General features: G+C 38.8%; 1 long non-coding RNA gene across 1 annotated transcript in view; it reads left to right on the top strand.

Moving 5' to 3' along the window:
* The first annotated feature begins 2,138 nt into the window (after window positions 1-2,138).
* The window catches only part of LOC122791372, a 270,938-nt gene continuing 255,013 nt past the window's right edge, over window positions 2,139-18,063 (top strand). The window contains exon 1 of the long non-coding RNA XR_006363156.1: window positions 2,139-2,333. This is a non-coding gene — a long non-coding RNA (uncharacterized LOC122791372). The remainder of the gene's footprint in view (window positions 2,334-18,063) is intronic.

Raw genomic sequence — 18,063 nt, 5'->3', positions numbered from 1 at the left:
ATTGACACTCAGCAGGGAATCACTACATACATGCTAGAAAACACAGTCACAGGAAGCTAAGCAGACAGCAGCATTTGCATAAACTGCACATCTCAAAGTATATAGTCTCCAGACCTTAGCTCTGCCTTGATATCCTGTTCATGAGCATCACAAGCAGGAAGAAAGAAAAGGCACACCCTTGTTGGAGTCCTATACTGATCCTGAAGGTATCAAAATTAATGTTGTGAATGCAGATACAATGATCACTCCTTAAATGCAGGGAATAAATGATATGCACATTAACCCTGGGACCCCATACTGCTGTAACACTTTCACACATTATCTGCCATGTGACCGTTTATCCTTCCCAAGTTCACAATATTCATTTAAATAGTACTGGCAATGTAGATAGGATGGATTTATGTTAATTTATTGAAATTTTACTTTGTTGAGACTTATGTGATTGAGACCACATGATCAACAGCTTAAAAATATTGAAAACTAATAAATAGAAACAAAATTGCAAGGAGGTCGCAGTACAGTGGGATTGGGGAATGTGCCTTTTCCCTCACTGTAGTGCGGTCTCATAGCTAGTATATAAAATTAGCACGGCATGTAAGTGGTGCAGAGAGGCTTGTCCCCCTGCAAATATCCGTTTCTATTTTTTACTCAGTTTTTGATATTTTAAGTTTTCAATTATGTGGTCTCAACCGTATGAATTTTGACAAAGTAAAATTTCAATAACTGATGCAAACCTGACTATCAAACTCCTATGACCCATTCAATATCTGTGCAAGGACAAAGATTCGACCCACTCTTCCATGGTCAAGATATCTGCATGACTGAATCAGAGACTCAGCAGCTGGATGCAGATTTCTTTCTGTCACCCCCACATATGCTTTCTTAGAGTGGTTTATTAGAGAAATCATTGGAGCACACTCTCCTGTACCCCATTTTGAAAACTGAAACCAGCAACTTCATTTGTTAATACAGAAGTAATGTCATCGCCATCTGTGTAGCAAGTTATCCACTGGTTTTAACAAGTGTAGGCTTACTCCACTGAAAGCTTCTTAAATTCAGCCAGAAATGCAAAGGCAAATGTTTCCTGCTCCCATTAACAGCTAACTTTTGTGAAGTGTTGCACTTCTGGCTCTTTTGTTTTCATTGTCAGCAGTTCTACTAACTGTTGTGATGAAACTGTACCTTGAAAGCTCACATAGAAACATTCTGTTTGATATCAGAGAACTCCTTATGGCATGCACTCGTACACAATAACCCTTTTAAAGTCTTGTACTCCCACATAATATTACATGAATATGCATCTTTATGAGTGATCTTAAACTAAATAAAAGTCACTCATACGTGTTAAACAATGGAGAAGTCTCAAAATAATAATAAAATCTGTATTGTGCTGTCTTAGACAATAACAGCAATGGCTGTACAGTTCATGTAGGTTTGAATGAAATTTAATCATACATTTTTAGCTGTTGAAATACACACATACATTAGAAAATTGAGGTTTCAGATTGTGCAAAGATGATATGTCAGCATCAGGAAATAAAAGCAAAAATAGAATGCAGAAATATTTTCAGCATTACCAAAATAATACTACACATGTGCTGACTCTAGCTTTGTGACCTCCATTGAGAATTTGTCTATCTTCCCAGATGTAGCACTGCTGTGCCTCTTTAATGCCTGTCAGCCTATTGTGGTAGAGATGGGAGCTAAGATGCTACAAGGGTATTTCCCAGAGCTCTAACAGTATGAGTTTGGGCAGCTACGAATACAGCTGAATGGTAATGTTTACTATAAACAAAGAACTGAACTGAGTTTCATCTTTTCTGTTTGCTATTGTGCATGCATGTATATTTGCATATGTGTGTGTGTGTGTGTGTGTGTGTGTGTGTGTGTGTGTGTGTGTGTGTGTGTGTGTGTGTGTGTGTGTGTGTGTGTGTGTGTGTGTGTGTGTGTGTGTGTGTCTGTGTAAGCACGTGCCCTTGTTCAGATGACAGTGTGTGTGTATATGTGCGTGTCTATGTGTATACATGTATAAAGTTTACACCTCTTTGCACTTCCTCATTAGCCTTTAGAAAGTAAATGGTAAACGAGCAGAAGGTTAAAGTCCTTTTCAGTCCTCAAATGCAGTTGCACCACAGCAGTGAGTGTCACTTTCCAAAGAGAAGAAAATTGATCTTTTCAAAAGGGGATACGAATACAAATCTAGACATCTCAAATCAGACTTTTTTCATCTGAAAAGGAAAATTGTTTTGTTGTGTGATTGAAGCATGGGACCACCAAAACTTGGTTCCTCGTTGCTGGCAAAGAAACTGGATTGTTTTCTTCTTCTCCTTCTGGTGAGCTTGTCTGACATGTTACTGTGTTAGCTTGTGAGCTGCTGTTTTCCTAGATCTGCTTAAAGACAGGACAGTATTTTTGTCCAGGAATTGCTTCTAGATGCTTTCAGTAATCAGCTTGCACATTCCAGAATTTGACAGCTGTTGCCTTGTCAATCATGCAGATGCTTAGACTGCCACAAAGGTTATCCCAGCTCCATATGCTACAATACTCTGGACATGGAGTCAGAATTTGAGGAAGTCCAGCCTGCTTACAGAGATTAAAAAAAATACTGAATGTAGTATTTATGGTGTGTGAGTGTGTGTGTGTGTGTGTGTGTGTGTGTGTGTGTGTTTGTCTTCCATTACTGATGGTCTGTGTGTGTGTGTGTGTGTGTGTGTGTGTGTGTGTGCACATATGTGCATGTGTGTGTATATATGTGTGTGAGTGTGTGTGTGTGTGTGTGTGTGTGTGTGTGTGTGTGTGTGTGTGTGTGTGTGTATATGTGTGTTTAATGTCCATCAATCCCTCTCTTTTTCTTGGTGAATGATATTGTCATGCTGGAAGCAGGATTTTCGGTGAATGAGTAACATCTCATAAAAGAAACAAGAAGGTGAATGTTGAAATTGTAGTGTCTCAGAATAACTCATATACATCACATACTATTAGCAATGATAGCATGCACTGAAATGCTTCTTGATTGTGTTATTTGTATCATAAGATTGAGGTCTTAAGTCTGTAAGACTCCTTATTAGCCATTTGGAGTAATAGCATCTTTATAAGCACTCCAGAGTTTTATGTTATTATGGAGAACAAACCTTTCTCTCATTCAGTGCAGATGTTTACTGGGAAACAGCCATCTGCCATAGATGAGACAGAATCAGAATCTGTCGCTATATATAAACACTGGTAGGCTAGCTGAGAAGGCAGGTTAGTAACTGCACCCTCTAGGGAAAAACAGCTTGGCTTCCAGCAGTATAAACATTCACCTAGCTGAAATGAAGCAAATACGTGTAGCTGTATTAGTGCAGATTGATGACGTGTCTGATAACGCAGGTGGATGTCAGGTAGACAGGGAACTCCAGAGTTTTCCAAAGAAATGTGAAATTTGACACGGTACTCAAAATGGTTAACCATTATTTTAAGAAAAAAAGACTGCTTTTAGAAATAGTTTGTCCTGTATATAGTAGTGTGTGTGTGTGTGTGTGTGTGTGTGTGTGTGTGTGTGTGTGTGTGTGTGTGTGTGTGTGTGTGTGTGTGTGTGTGTGTGTGTGCGTGTCTGCAGGCGCGTGTGTGTGCAGCTGGGTAACAGCTGAGAAAATGTACTCTCTGACGGTACACTTTTCTGAATAGATACATGCTGTCTCATACGAATTTTGATAATATTGCTATGAAAGCAGCAGAGTTAGTTTATAAGAAATGCACCATAAAACAGAAATAACTGCAAATGGAAATGTAACATCAGGAGCTGTGTACATGTTACATAGCATCTGTCTTAATTAGTGCATAATTATGCTAAAATATGTCTTAAAACAATTAAAGTAATTATTTTACAGTGCAAAGTTTGTGCATTTAAGAAATGATTGTTATTAACCTGATGTTCATGAATCTTCTGAATTGGAAAAGCTTATGGGTCTACAGTACTAAAACCAACGCATGATCAAGCAGGAATAGATTTAGCAGTTTAACTTAAAGGTTTAAAGTTATGATCTGATAAAAGTGTCACCTTGTAGGTTTGATTTTTTTCGCTTCCATTTCTATTTGCAATAGTCAAATACTCAAAGTAAGTCTAACTAGTACTAGTAAAGGGGGCCCTTGTTAACTATGAGTTTTCCTGGATAATAAAAAAAAAAAAAAAAAAAAGTATGATGAAAACAAGCAGTGCATATGTGAAAAAAAGCCAGGGAATGGATCTGCTAAACTGATAACTTTGGAGGATTCTAAAGCCTATGGCAATCTATTAAAAAGTATTAACTACATCACGTCAATGTTCCAGTGTTTTTGTGTTTTCTGTTAGTGGACCATTATGATACTTCATTTATTTATCAGCACAGGGGATGCAGTTTACAGTGTTGTTTTATTTTAAAGTTTTATTCTGTTGTAAGCAATGCATTATTGTTACATGGAATTTTGTATGGCTACAAATAGGTAGACTGGATCTGCAATTACAATAAAATGTTAAGGAACAAGTAGGGATGTATGAAGAAAGATACCTTTGAACTTGTTTGTTACCTTGCTAGTAATGTGATGGAGTAAATTGTTCATAGGTTCATAGGTTCATAGGTTAGTACTAGGCTAACTGCCGTTGCGAGCCATTGTAAGCCTAGCCAATTATCCCTTGTGAGACTCAAACCCTGCACCTTGTGTGTGTAAGGCAAACACCTTTGTATTTCAGATTATTGTTCTCATGATAGGTTACATCTGACTTGTGTTCAACCAATATCTTGCATCTTTATAAAGCGGTACTTCTAAGGTGCATCGTCCTTGTTACAGGGCTCTGTCCCTAAAATCTGTCCTTTGTGTTATTCGGCATAGCTGGTTGCATTACATATTTCTTATGTATCATATACACATTGCAATAACAGTATTTATGTGCTTCCTGAATTATCTCTATAATGGGATGACTGGAGCTTTTGTCTGCTGAGTGTAAACTTACTGTGTTGTTGTTGTCTTTCGGCTTTTCCCGGTTAGGTGTCGCCACAGCGTAACTCCGGTCCGCTAATGATTGGCAGTAGATTTTCACGAACGCTGAGGTGCTAGCTTAACATTCAACCTTCAACAAAGGCATGCCCATTTACGCATGTCTTTCGAACGTCCACCCAACTGTGGGGAGGACATGCAGACTCCACACAGAAGGCACTTCCCGCACTCCAGCCGAGAATCAAACGGGAGAACCTCTTGCTGTGAGGCAACAATGCTACCGCTGCACCACCGCGGAAGGTTGAGTGTAACCTTACTGTACTTAGTGCTAAATGTTCAATTTATTCATATGTATTGTGTTGCCCAGAGCAATAGCATTTCAGCTCCCACTGAAAAAAGGAGAATTTTTAATATTTGGTAATAAGTAAGTAAGTAAACACATATCATTAATCAACTGTCTCCAAAAATCGATCAAACCAAAAAAGACACAATTTTACTTCATAGTCAGTATTTAAATTTTAGTTCAGCATTTGTGATTGTGGTCTGATGAAGCTTTACAGCCAAAGTACTAACCCTGTTTTCTAATAAACTCCACTTTTATTCTTCGATTACTGGTCTGTGATACTTGCAACTTGGACTGCTGCTAATATTGTTCAGTCCCAGGTATTATGTGCTATTGGCATTTTATGATATACTGAAAGGAAAGCATTTATACTGCTTCTATACCTCTGCTGTGTTTCTGCTGGGATTTTTCGTGACTGTTCAATAATTACTACCAGAAGCAAGATCCTCACTGTGAACACACTAAAAAAACAAGTAAAATGGAAAAACGGCAGTCTGGAAAAGCAGTCCAGCAAAGCTAAGAAAAGTTTTATTAAGCGCTCTTCATCCAGTTTGTAACATGAACTTCTTCAGATTAAAAAATAACAGATACTCTCACATTTTAAATACCCCTCCCTAATAATCATGTGACATGTCATTAAAAATCAAGCAAATGTAACCCCTTAAATGCATATTATTTCCAAACAAACCTCTATACGGCACAATAATAAAATTGTAAAATTTATTGTATGAATCTTAAAGGTATATATATATATATATATATATATATATATATATATATATATATATATTTATTAAGATATAAAATAAAGCAAGTATGTGTATATTATCTGTAAATTCCATATACTTCAATAAAAATATATATCCACACCCTATCTTACCAAATGTTTTAACTTTAATAAACAATAAATAGAACAAAGATCATTCAATCCTGGGTGGTTATAAAATTTAATTTAAAAGAATGGTTATGATTCTAAAGCACATGCTTAGCCAATGCTTTCTCCAATTTGCCTCTATTAATACTATATAGATGTTCGTAAACATGTTATTTGAATTTACGTTCAGTCTTACCTACATAATAAGAGGCACATGCTTGGCACTTAGCTAAATACACAACCATTTCTGAATTACAATTAAATCTCCCTGGTTGTGTACTTAGCTAAGTGGCAAGCATGTGCGTCTTATTATGTAGGTAAGACTGAACATAAATTCAAAGAACATCCTTTTAATCATAACCATTCTTTTAAATTTCGTGTCATAGACCAGGTTGTTACAGACCTGAGAGGTGGACCTAGTGCATTAATTTTAGAATGGCTAGAATTGTTACAGCAAGTATGGCTGAACACTTATAACCACCCAGGTCTGAATGATCTTTGTTCTATTTATTGTTTATTAAAGTTAAAAAATGTATATATATATATATATATATATATATATATATATATATATATATATATATTTTTTTTTTTTTTTAAGTATATGGAATTTTACAGATAATATACACATACTTGCTTTATTTTATCTTATTTAATATATATATACCTTTTAGATTCATAGAAGAAATTTTACAATTTTATTATCATGCCATATAGAGGTTTGTTTGGAAATAATATGCATTTAAGGGGCTAAGTTTGCTTTATTTTTAATGGCATGTCACATGACAATTAGGGAGGGGTATTTAAAATCTGAGAGTATCTGTTATTTTTTATCTGAAGAAGTTCATGTTACAAACTGGACGAAAAGTGCTTAATAAAAACTTTCTTAACAGCTTTGTTGGAATGCCATTTGTCCATTTTACTTGGTTTTCTAGACTGTTCAATATTGCCTATGTTATTCCCAAGCAGTTAGTTGCCAGGGAGCTTCTCTTTTTTGCTACATACCATTGATCACTTAACCAAGGCACGTTTCATCAGACGCATGTTTGCACTTAACTACATTTAACAGGTTTTACTCTGTAATGGTCTCCTAGTTGCAATGATTACCACTGGGGGTGGCATTGCAGTTCTTTTAGGTTATGTAATTTGTTCAGGGTTACTTGGGTATTTGTTGACTTAAAATAGGATTTGTTAGATGTGTCAAACATCTTCAGAGCTCAAAGGCTTTTCTTTTATGCTAGACTGCCAGGCTAATTTTAGCAGAATTTTCTGTTTATCCTTTTTTTTTTTTGCTCAAATTTGTAGGAACAACTGTGATACATTATGTAGTCAAACTTCAGTGCCTTCAGTCACTATTCCAGCATTAGTTCCCTTCCAGAAAATTTGTATATATAGTTTTAGTGATGGAAAATATTTATAAACACACACAAAACACACACGCATATACACACACACACACACACACACACACACACACACACACACACACACACACGCACACACACACACACACACATACACACACACACACACACACACACACACACACACACACACACACACACACACACACACACACACACACACACACACACACACACACACACACACACACACACACACACACACACACACGAAAAAAAAAACACTCACATGCTTGTTCAGGATTTCAGTATAGCAGTAACTCAATTATAGGAGTCTATTATCTGTCGGTTCACTGCTCCTTTGTTTATGGCATTGTAACAATTACATTGACAACATATTGTGCTGTCATAAATTAGTAAATAATTTGAAAAAAAGTGTGTCACTTTTTGACAGACAGAATGAAGTTGGGGGACAGATGGTGTAGTGATGTGAAATTGGAGACCATCCATGTGCAACTAACAGTGGGCAAAACTGCCTTTCAGTTTGCAGCCTGCTACAGACCACCCTCCCAAACTCAGGAACCCCACTCGGCTTTTCTGAGAACACTGGAGAATATGAAGGTCTCTCCAAACACCATTATACTGGGTGACTTCAACTACCCAAACATTGACTGGGAAAACTACTCAAGCCCCAACACCCTCGCCCAATGGTTCCTACAATTTATAAACTTAAATGCTATGGAACAACTGGTCACCACCCCCACAAGAGGGGAAAACATATTGGACCTGGTCATCACCAACATGGGAACTCTGTGTTCCACACCAGAGGTATTACCCTCATTGTTAAGGTCAGACCATAAATTAATCTCACTGGACATCCATATCCCATCCCCACCCCCAGCCAAGGAAACCATGGTGAAGAACTTCTCAAAAGCAAACTTCATACTACTCAAAACCGAGGTGGGTTCCTTCAAAGCCCCCGGGCCAGTGGAAAATATGGCTCAAACCGCAGAATCCTTTATAAACGCATTCTATGGACACCTACAGGAATGTATGGATCGTGCTATCCCAAATAAAACCAAGACTCACTCCTCCAAAAGCAGGAGACCTGTCTGGTGGACCCAGGCCATAAATAAGCTATACAACAGAAGGAGGAAGCTACTACATGACAGAGCAAAATCCCCAAAAGGGTAGGCATCTCTGATCAGTACTTGCAAGAAACTGAGATTCCTCATAAAATCATCTAAGGCTAGCTTCGAAAGAAAAATTGCACAAGACACTAAAGATAATCACAAGGCCTTCTTTAGTTATGTCAGGAACCTGGGTGGCAACTCCCAGATATGCTCTGATCTAGTGCAAAATGACAAAAAATACACTGAACCCACAGACATTGCCAACATCCTGGCAGACAGGTTCAGTGCAAATCCCCCCCCCCATCCCCCCCAAAAGAGCAAATGTCTATCCCAACAGAGTGTAGCCTCCCTGACATCACAGATGAACAGGTGAGAGCTGCCCTCTCCAAAGCAAAAAACACAGCATCAATGGGACTGGACGGTGTCCTGGGCTGCGTCTTACATGAGCTCCAAGAAGAACTTAACCCTCACATAAAGTCACTGTTCAATCTCAGCCTTACTACAGGATATGTACCCAAGGAATGGCGTACAGCAACAGTGGTCCCGCTCCACAAAGGTGGTGCCACAACGGACCCCGGAAACTATCGCCCTATAAGCCTGACTAGCCTGGTCTGCAAAGCTATGGAGCGTATCATCATGGAACTTATAAACAAAGACACTGGGAACCTCCAGACATTGGATCCTTCCCAATTTGGCTTTGGTAAGGGCAGATCTTGCCTCTTGAACCTGGTCGACTTCTTTGAAACAGTTACCGAGGCCATAGACGAAGGGAAGGTAGTCCACACAGCCTACCTGGACCTCGCAAAAGCCTTCGACACAATACCCCACTCGGGCATCATAAATAAGCCCACCAGATTAAATATCAACCCCTATGTCACAAGATGGGTTGCAAACTGGCTCAGGGATAGAACCCACATGGTCAGAATTGCAGGTGCCATGTCAGACTCTAAACCAGTTACAAGTGGCGTCCCACAAGGCTCAGTCTTGGGACCTCTCTTATTCGGTATATATTTCTCTGAGGTAGAGGCTAACACGGGAGGACTATGGCTGACCAAGTTCACAGATGACTGCAAACTGGGTGCCATAATCGACTCTCCGGCTGACACAAGCATCCTCCAAAAGGGTGTCACAGAGACGTTTAACTTGTGCCAGAGCCATGGCCTAAAGCTAAACGCCAAAAAATGCATAGTCATCCCCTTTGGGAAAAACAAAGTGCCCACAAATTACCACATAGGTGTAATCCATTAAGTACGGAAGAAGTAATTAGGGATTTGGGGACCCAAGTAGATAATAATCTCTCCTTTGACAACCACGTTGCCAAAGTGTTAGAAAGACCTTCTATATAGCCCACCTTATCACAAAAGGTTTCACATCTAGATCAAGAGAGGTCATTGTGCCCCTCTACTCATCACATCCATAATTGAATACAATGCCCCATTTGGGATGTACCTTACCTGACACCTGCAGCAACTGGAAAGACCCCAAAAGTACCTCACCAAGAGGATCAAGGGACTCAAACAGATGCCCTATGCAGTTCGGCTAAAGAAACTCCGGCTCTACTCAGTTGCTTACCACTTACTCAGAGGCGATCTGTGCCTGACGTATAAAGCCATGTCCAACCCGGAATTAATGGACATGCTCCACCTCAGGAAATCCAAATCCCTTAGAGCTGCACACTCCAGGGACTTAAACCTCAGCACAGAAATAAATAGGACATGCTGGAGGGACAGATTCATATCCCAGAGGCTCCCCTCACTGTTGAACAAAATCCCAGTCCAAGTTAGGCAGAGCCCCTCATTGACCCTCTTCAAGAGAAATCTTGACGAATGGATGGGAGATCATAAGTTTACCCCTGGGATCTCTTTTTTGTCCCTGCTAGACAGAGGCACAGTAAACAAACCTTAAAAGGGCTATCTTCTGTGACCTACTATTCAAAAGCACAGTCTACTAATTTAAAAGGGTGGCGAAAGCCAAACACACTCTGGCTAGGCTTATACATGCCCTAGGGCAGATAGCCTAGTATCAGCCTATGAACCTATGAGTAAAGGAGCCACTCAATTTACAGCTGATGCATTCATGTAAACAAGGCCCAAGGGAACAGGCTGAAAATGCTAGCCTGGTTTTGAGAATGTCACTGACCTTAAACGTTAAATATGACTGCGCCAGTTATAAGGGGAAAAAGACAGATCCAATGGAGAAGGTTCTGTTTATATATCTATCTGTCATCTATCTATCTATCTATCTATCTATCTATCTATCTATCTATCTATCTATCTATCTATCTATGTCTTTCTTTTTTTACTGGGAAAGTCTGACTGGGTAATACCCATTTTCAGCTGAGGCCTGGGGAAAAAAGCTCCATTTGTTTACATTACATTATACTTAGTTCTAGTTAAACAGAGAATAGTTAAATTTTTTTAACATTTATATACATGCAGTAGTTACATTTATACATTCTATGATTTTACAGAGGTAGAAGCTGCTAAAGAGAGAGCCCATGTGCAACTTACTGGATTGTCGAGGCAGCAGTTTTATATATATATATATATATATATATATATATATATATATATATATATATATACATTTTTTGCCATTTCAGTGAGAGGTTGAGATTATTCTGTTTAAAGTGAGTTTTTGGAGAGTATTGTATGGTGATTGTAAAGTCTTAACCTTGTGATGAGCATGTGCAGGACCAGGATTGGTTAAGATGGTCGTTAAGTAGTGGTTTAAAAAAGCTGAGTTTATCAGAGAGTTTTATTTGTGTGGGGATACTATTTCAGAGTTTAGCAATGTATTGGGAGTAGAGCGAGTCTCCTGCAACATTGAAAACTTATTTGTAATTAATAAGAATTTGTTACTAGAACAGAGGTCCCTTGCTGGACAGTAGGAAAATAACATATATTTTTAGTGCAGGGCATTTTTCTGCATGAAGAATGAGTTTGTGTGTTGTAGTAAGTTGTGAATATATTAGTTGTGCAGTTCAAGACATTTTAATTGCTTTAAGCTCTGATGATGGTGGATCCTATAAGGGAGATCGGTGGCAAATTTAGCAATTTTATTGTCGCAGGAGGCAAATTGCTTTCTGTGAGTATTGTTTAAGTTTGCTAGGATAGGAGCAGCGTATAAGACAGTTGGCAGTAAGAATCTTTTGGTTAGAGTTTTCCTATAATGGGAACCAAGTTTCTATTGTGTAGATTTATTGGTGTGTAGTATATGCTGGTCATATTTGAGATTGTCATGTACTATAATGCCTAGGAGCTTACGGTGTGCTACAGTTTCAATGACAGTATTATTTTCTAACTTTGTGGTGTAAGATTGCATTTGATTTTGGCAACTTTTTGAGGTAAAATGTAATAACTTAGTTTTCGTAGGGTTGAGTAAGAGGTTTGATTCTTTCAGCCAGGTTTCTACAGAGGAGAACAATTTTTGGGTAATGTCTTGGAGCTTATTTATTGCCAAAGCTGCACATATTAATGTTGAATCTTCTGTGTACTGAACTAAACTAGCATGGTGAGTGGAGGTGTGGAGGTTATTAATAAATAGGTTATTTAATTTTATTTATTTTAATATTTGTTTACTGGGAAAGTCCAACTTGGATAAAGTAAATTTTCAGTGGTGGCTCAGGGAGAAATGCTCCAGACGCATGTCTATGTAATGTGGAAGGAAACCGGAGTACCTGGAAAAAACCCACATGAATGCAGGGTGGACATGAAGACTCCGCACAGAAGGCACTCCAGCCAAGAATCAAACCAGAAAACCTCTTGCTGTGAGGTGACAATGCTATCGCTGCACCACTGCGCTGTCCTAATAAATATATTAAATAGGAGATGACCCAGGATAGAGCCCTGAGGGACAGCTATAGTAACTGGTTGAAAGGATGAGTAAATTTGTTGCCATGTTGCCATCCAGATAGGTAACTAAATAACCATGGCAAGGAGTTTTGTGAAAGTCCTATTGAATTAGTTGCTGGTGCAAGACAGTATCAAATGCCTTTGACAAGTCTAAGAACATGGTGGACACAAGCACACCATCATTTCTATGTCAGTTTATTATACTGGTAAAATGTAGTAGAGCAGTAGTGGTGCTGTGCTGGGGCCTAAAGCCATGTTGTGTTTCTGAAAACAGGACATATGAGGTTAGGCATTACATCAGCTGCATTTGGATGCATTTCTCTAATATTTTAGAGAGAGTGGAGAGAAACACTATAGGTCTGTAGTTATTAAACTCTGTAGATGTGCTGCTTTGTGCAGTGATATGATGTAGGATTTTTTCCACAGCAATGGGACATATCTTTCTGCTATGGACCTATAATTAGTATGGACACAGAGAAGGCAATGACTTCTGTGGCCATTTTTAGATAGTCTGATGGTAGTTGGTCTACAGCTACGGAGGCAGTTTTTAATTTAAGTAGCTTTTAAACTCAATGTAAATTGTATACCCATGAAATGCATATGACAATAAGAAGTACATATATTTCTTTACTATACCTTTCATGGAAAGCTGGATAAAAGCAAAGGTTAGCAGTATACTGTAAGATAGCAAAGCCGGCTAAAAAAAAAAAAAAAACAAAACAAAAAGCAGCATAAATGGATGTTATCTTCTGAATGATACTTTATGCTTAATAAGATTCAATTTGTAATGTTTATGAATAGCTTACGAAGGCTTGTCGAGCTAAGACAGAATTTACTACAGGAGGAAACAAAAGTGTTACCATCATGTTGAAGACATCAAAATAGCATGCTTCCATTCCCTAGAAAATTATGAAAAAATGCATTGCACTGAATCTCCCATTAAGTCTTACATTTAGAGTTAATAAATGAAGACAAACAATAGTAGAAGATGTCTGCAAATTCCCTACAAATATCTTATTAAGATGGGGATGCATAAATCATCATGGCAGTGAATTCTTTCTCAGAGCAAGCTGACGGTGTCATTGAAGAATCTAAAGTAACAGTATTTGAAGTATTGAATATTGTAAAAGAGATAAAAGAACTGGAAGAGGGATCATTAGAAAAGGAAATGAACAAATTAAATAGAAATAAACGGAGTTTGTGGGAAAAATGCATGCAGGCTAATGTTGAGGAGGAGGAGTGAGGTTTACGGGAAGGCAGAAATTGAGTAATGTATGTAATGATGGACTGAAAGACAGTTGTTATAAAGAAAGAAAATATATGTAATGCATGTTTGTATATGGAAAACATGTTAATGTGGTTTATTTTCTTTTCTATTAATGTATGTGTGCCTATTTCTTAAGTGATGATTTAATAAAGGTGTTTAAAAATACATATTAGTTAAAATCTTTCAAAGCCAGCAGGGTAGTTTCTACATCTAGTTCAAATCCTGAGCACACATAGGCACTGATGACAAAAAGGAATACCTATAATAGCAATGACTATCTCTTAAAAGTAGCTGAAAAGAATGCATAATGTCAGGAAAAACAAGTATTTGGTAAATACTCCAAATCCAGATTACAAGGACATGAGATGAATCATATATCACTGAGCATTCAAAAAGTAGAAGAAAAAGTTTATTTTGCAGAGACAAAGGGGTAGCTAAACTGAAGTCAAAGATAGCAGGTGAAAGTAACCAAATAGATATCAAATATAGCTAAATAACACTGTGCATTGGGGAAGAGGGAATGAATGAGGGACAGAGTGTAGAAGGGAGCTGAAGACAAACGTCCATTTGTAGACATCTGGCTGAATTGTTGTCAGTGTTTTTTACTCTCTCTGCTTCCATATCTACCAATAACAACATACTCCCATTTTAATCTATTAATATGGTCTCTTTATAGTTTAATTGCTATATACCAGGCTAATGACCACCAGGGCCTTTATAAACCTAGCTGTGCAATCCAACCTAACTGTGTCCCTATGTATCATGGGTGTTATTAGGATGGGGTATGTCAGTTAGGAAGTTTCTACAACTTATGAGGGGTATGCTAGTTTGGGCATTTCTGTCTGCCTCTGTCTGTCAGAGACTTGAGGGACAGATCTGGGGTGAATTTCCAAATTCCAGTCCATTGGACAAGTTTAAGCTTAAATAGTGTTAAGGATGGACTCTGCTTCACATTGATGAGAAGCCTGTTCCAGAACATGGGGATCCTCTGAGGTACAGATCTGTCTCACCAACATGTCTTATTTATGTCACAAACAAAATTTAAATCCATGGATCTAGTGGTTCTAATGCAGTTTGTTTTGCAGATGTCCACAAGGTCCATCAGAGGTGGATCCAAGGATGCCTTGTATGCCATAAATAGCTCACCTCTTAGTAACCTGTAGAAGGCAGCCTATAGAGACAGGGCTTTAAGAAGATCCATATAGGACAATGTGTTTAAATCCTGGATTCGCCTGGTAAAGAACCTTTGTGGTCATTACAGCTGCTGCATATGTTTGGTCAACTACATGTTGAAGAGAGCAATACACTCAATGATGGATCAGATAAGGGCCAAATAAAGTAGCACTATTACTTCCTTGGATATGGATACCATGCCCTTACTTATAAGTTGGGCAACAGAGAATGATTTTCTTACTACCTTGGCCACATGTTGGTAAAAGGCCAGAATACTGTCTACATATGTTCCCAGATCCCTGAATACTGGGTCAACTCTTAGAGGTTTCTTATCAACGGAGTAATTAGTCAGAATGGTAATTAACCAAAAGACACTGTAATGCATTTCTTAGCATTGAGTTTTAGTCTGTGACTTTGGCACTAGTCAATTGTCTGTGTTAGATCCTCTTATAAGATGTTTGTGTCATGAAAGAAATCTGTGACAGCTGCCAATTTGCAGTTATTTGTGAACTTGGTCAGCCAAAGGCCCTTGACATTAGCCTTTACCTCAGAGAAGTTGATGCCAAATAGGAGCAGTCCCAGCACAGAGCCCTGAGGTACTCCAGTGGTGACCAGTCTCTTAGTGGAGGTGGTATCACCAATACTCACTTCCTGTGTCCTGTCTGTGAGACACCTGGCAATCCATGAAAGTTATGCAGGGATTAATGCCCAGATTGGTGAGTTTATCAATTATCCCCAAGTGGAGCATTGTATTGAATGCTTTAGCCAGGTCCAGATAGGCAGTTTGCACCATTTTCCCCTCATGCATTGCCTTGGTAACCTTCTCAAAGATGTCCACCACATTTATTAGGCATGATTTACTCTTTTCAAAGCCAAACTAGGTTGCTTATGCCTTTACTGATCATTTCCATACAATTTCTTCCATGGCCTTGCATATTAGGCTAGTCAGACTAATAGGTCTGCAGTTTCCTTTGTTGGGTAATGATCCATTCATGTGATGTGGGATGACCATGGCAGTCCTCCATTCTCATGGTACAAAGCCTGTTTTCTTGTTATAGTTGAAAAGCAACTCAAGTGATCCAGATAGGTCATGATTCCAGCTATTTATGAGGCATCCCAGGATATTGTCGGGGCTCATTGTGGCCGTGTTTTTGGCCTTAGAGAGCACCTCTGGGACTTGCTCCCTCTTAATAGCTGGGAGGGTTATGCAAGTAGGTATTTCAAGGAAGGAGGCAGGGGACAGTGGGGGTGAAGTTTGAGCTAAATTTGTCAGCCAGAAAGTTTGCAATTTCACTGTGCTCAGTGAAGGTGGCACCACTGACCACCAGTTTGGCACGTTGATGTGTGTTGCCTTTGAGGTTTTGGACATAGCTACAGAAGTCCTTGTGTTTGCCTTTAGCCTGTGAGTCTATCTGACCTCATAACTGACCTTGTTGTACTTAATTAGTCCTCAGTTTCCAATTTAGTTTAATTCGAGAGCTTCTGTCATTATGGGAATCGCTGTCCCTGATTTTAGCCATGACTTGTTTCCTTTTGTTATATACCGTATTAAGGTTAGAATTCCACTGGTATGGCTTTGTTTTAGAGTTTGTTTTGGGCTTACTTCTAATGGACAGAGCAGCTTCTATGCAGCCAGTCATATGGTTTTACAGGGTCTCTGTGAACAATTCCATGCAGGTTGCTGTGAACTTGGGGTTGGAAGGGGTACTGAATTTTGATAAACTGTTGCTTAATATGGGTTGTTTGCTTTGGAACAGTTCCTAACCACTACAGGGTTTGCTGTGGTTAATGAGCTGATCTTTATTTTGAGGGAGACAGCTTTGTGGTCTGACCTCAACAGTGAGGATGTGACACTGGGGGGGGGGGGTGTTCTCCCATATTGGTGAGTACCAAGTCTAGTATGTTTGAACCTCTGGTGCATGTGCACACTGCACTATATGGTCAAGGATAGTGTTGTTAATAAAGTACAGGAATTATTGTGCCTACAAGTATGACACAGTGTATGTTTCCCATTCTTTAGAGTGGTAGTTAAAGCCTCTCATGAAAAGGGGTATTTGGTGGGTGTCTCCAGTAGATCTTGGTATGCGCTATGGGAGTCTAGGGACATGAATGGTGAGCTATAGCTTGCTAGGATATGGTATAGGTCTTTGTCAATGGTTATTTGCATGAGGTTAAATTCCCAGGCCTCATCCTGTTTAACCAATGTAGAATTATGCTTGTTGCTAAAATAGATTACGACTGCTCCACCTTTTTACCCTCTCTGTGCAGCTCTTGGTCTAAATATGTGGAAGGCACTGCAGCCTAGCTTCGCCAGAGTACTATCTGCAGATTTAAATCATGTCTTGGAAATGGCAGTATGGCAGTTATCCTTCTACTGAATACATGCTAGAATGCCTTCACTGTATTTATTACTACCATTTCTGCTGGTAGCCTGGTCTAAGTGTTTAATGACTTTTTGGGAAAAGTGTCTTTCCTTATATTACCACCTCCCCTTGCAGCCTTGGCCCATCCCCCTCCTCAGAAGATGCATTATTTTTGAAAAGGTCATTAATCCCTCAGTTTATTCCATTTATACCTTTGAGATACTCAAAGGTTTCTGTCATATCAAGTTAATCTGATGTATTTTTCAAGCTGTAATAACACAAATCTATCAACTTTTTTCATAGCTAAGCCTATCTTTGATATTTCCTGGTTAGCTTTTATTCTGTCTTTGTTTTTAGAAACTCTTCAGAACTCAGCACAGTATTCCCTGTAAGCCCAGATGAAGCAGTTGTACAGTGGTATCAGAACCTGTTCCTAGTGAGTCCAACTGAAGTGCCAGTCTATGAACTGAACACACACTTCTCTGTGACACAAGCTGAAACAACAGTACAGATGTACTAGAACTCAATACAGTGTTTCTAGTGGTACACTCCATGGGCCTGTGGGAAGCCTCAGAAATAGGCTTACTGTTCTCAGGAAAGCTGCTGCAACAGCTTGTACAGAGGCAACAGAATAATTACGTTACTCCTGGCCACAAACCTTCCCTGATTGTGTGCTTCCTGTAGAACAGATGCTGTTTTTACAACATGTGATCATTCTACAAGTCCTGTTGACATATAT

This window comes from Protopterus annectens, chromosome 17.part0, assembly GCF_019279795.1.
Source record: "Protopterus annectens isolate FY-2018-M chromosome 17.part0, PAN1.0, whole genome shotgun sequence".
Taxonomy (NCBI): Eukaryota; Metazoa; Chordata; order Ceratodontiformes; family Protopteridae; genus Protopterus; species Protopterus annectens.
Note: the sequence above shows the minus strand (reverse complement) of the source record. Positions and strands in the feature narration are given on the sequence as shown.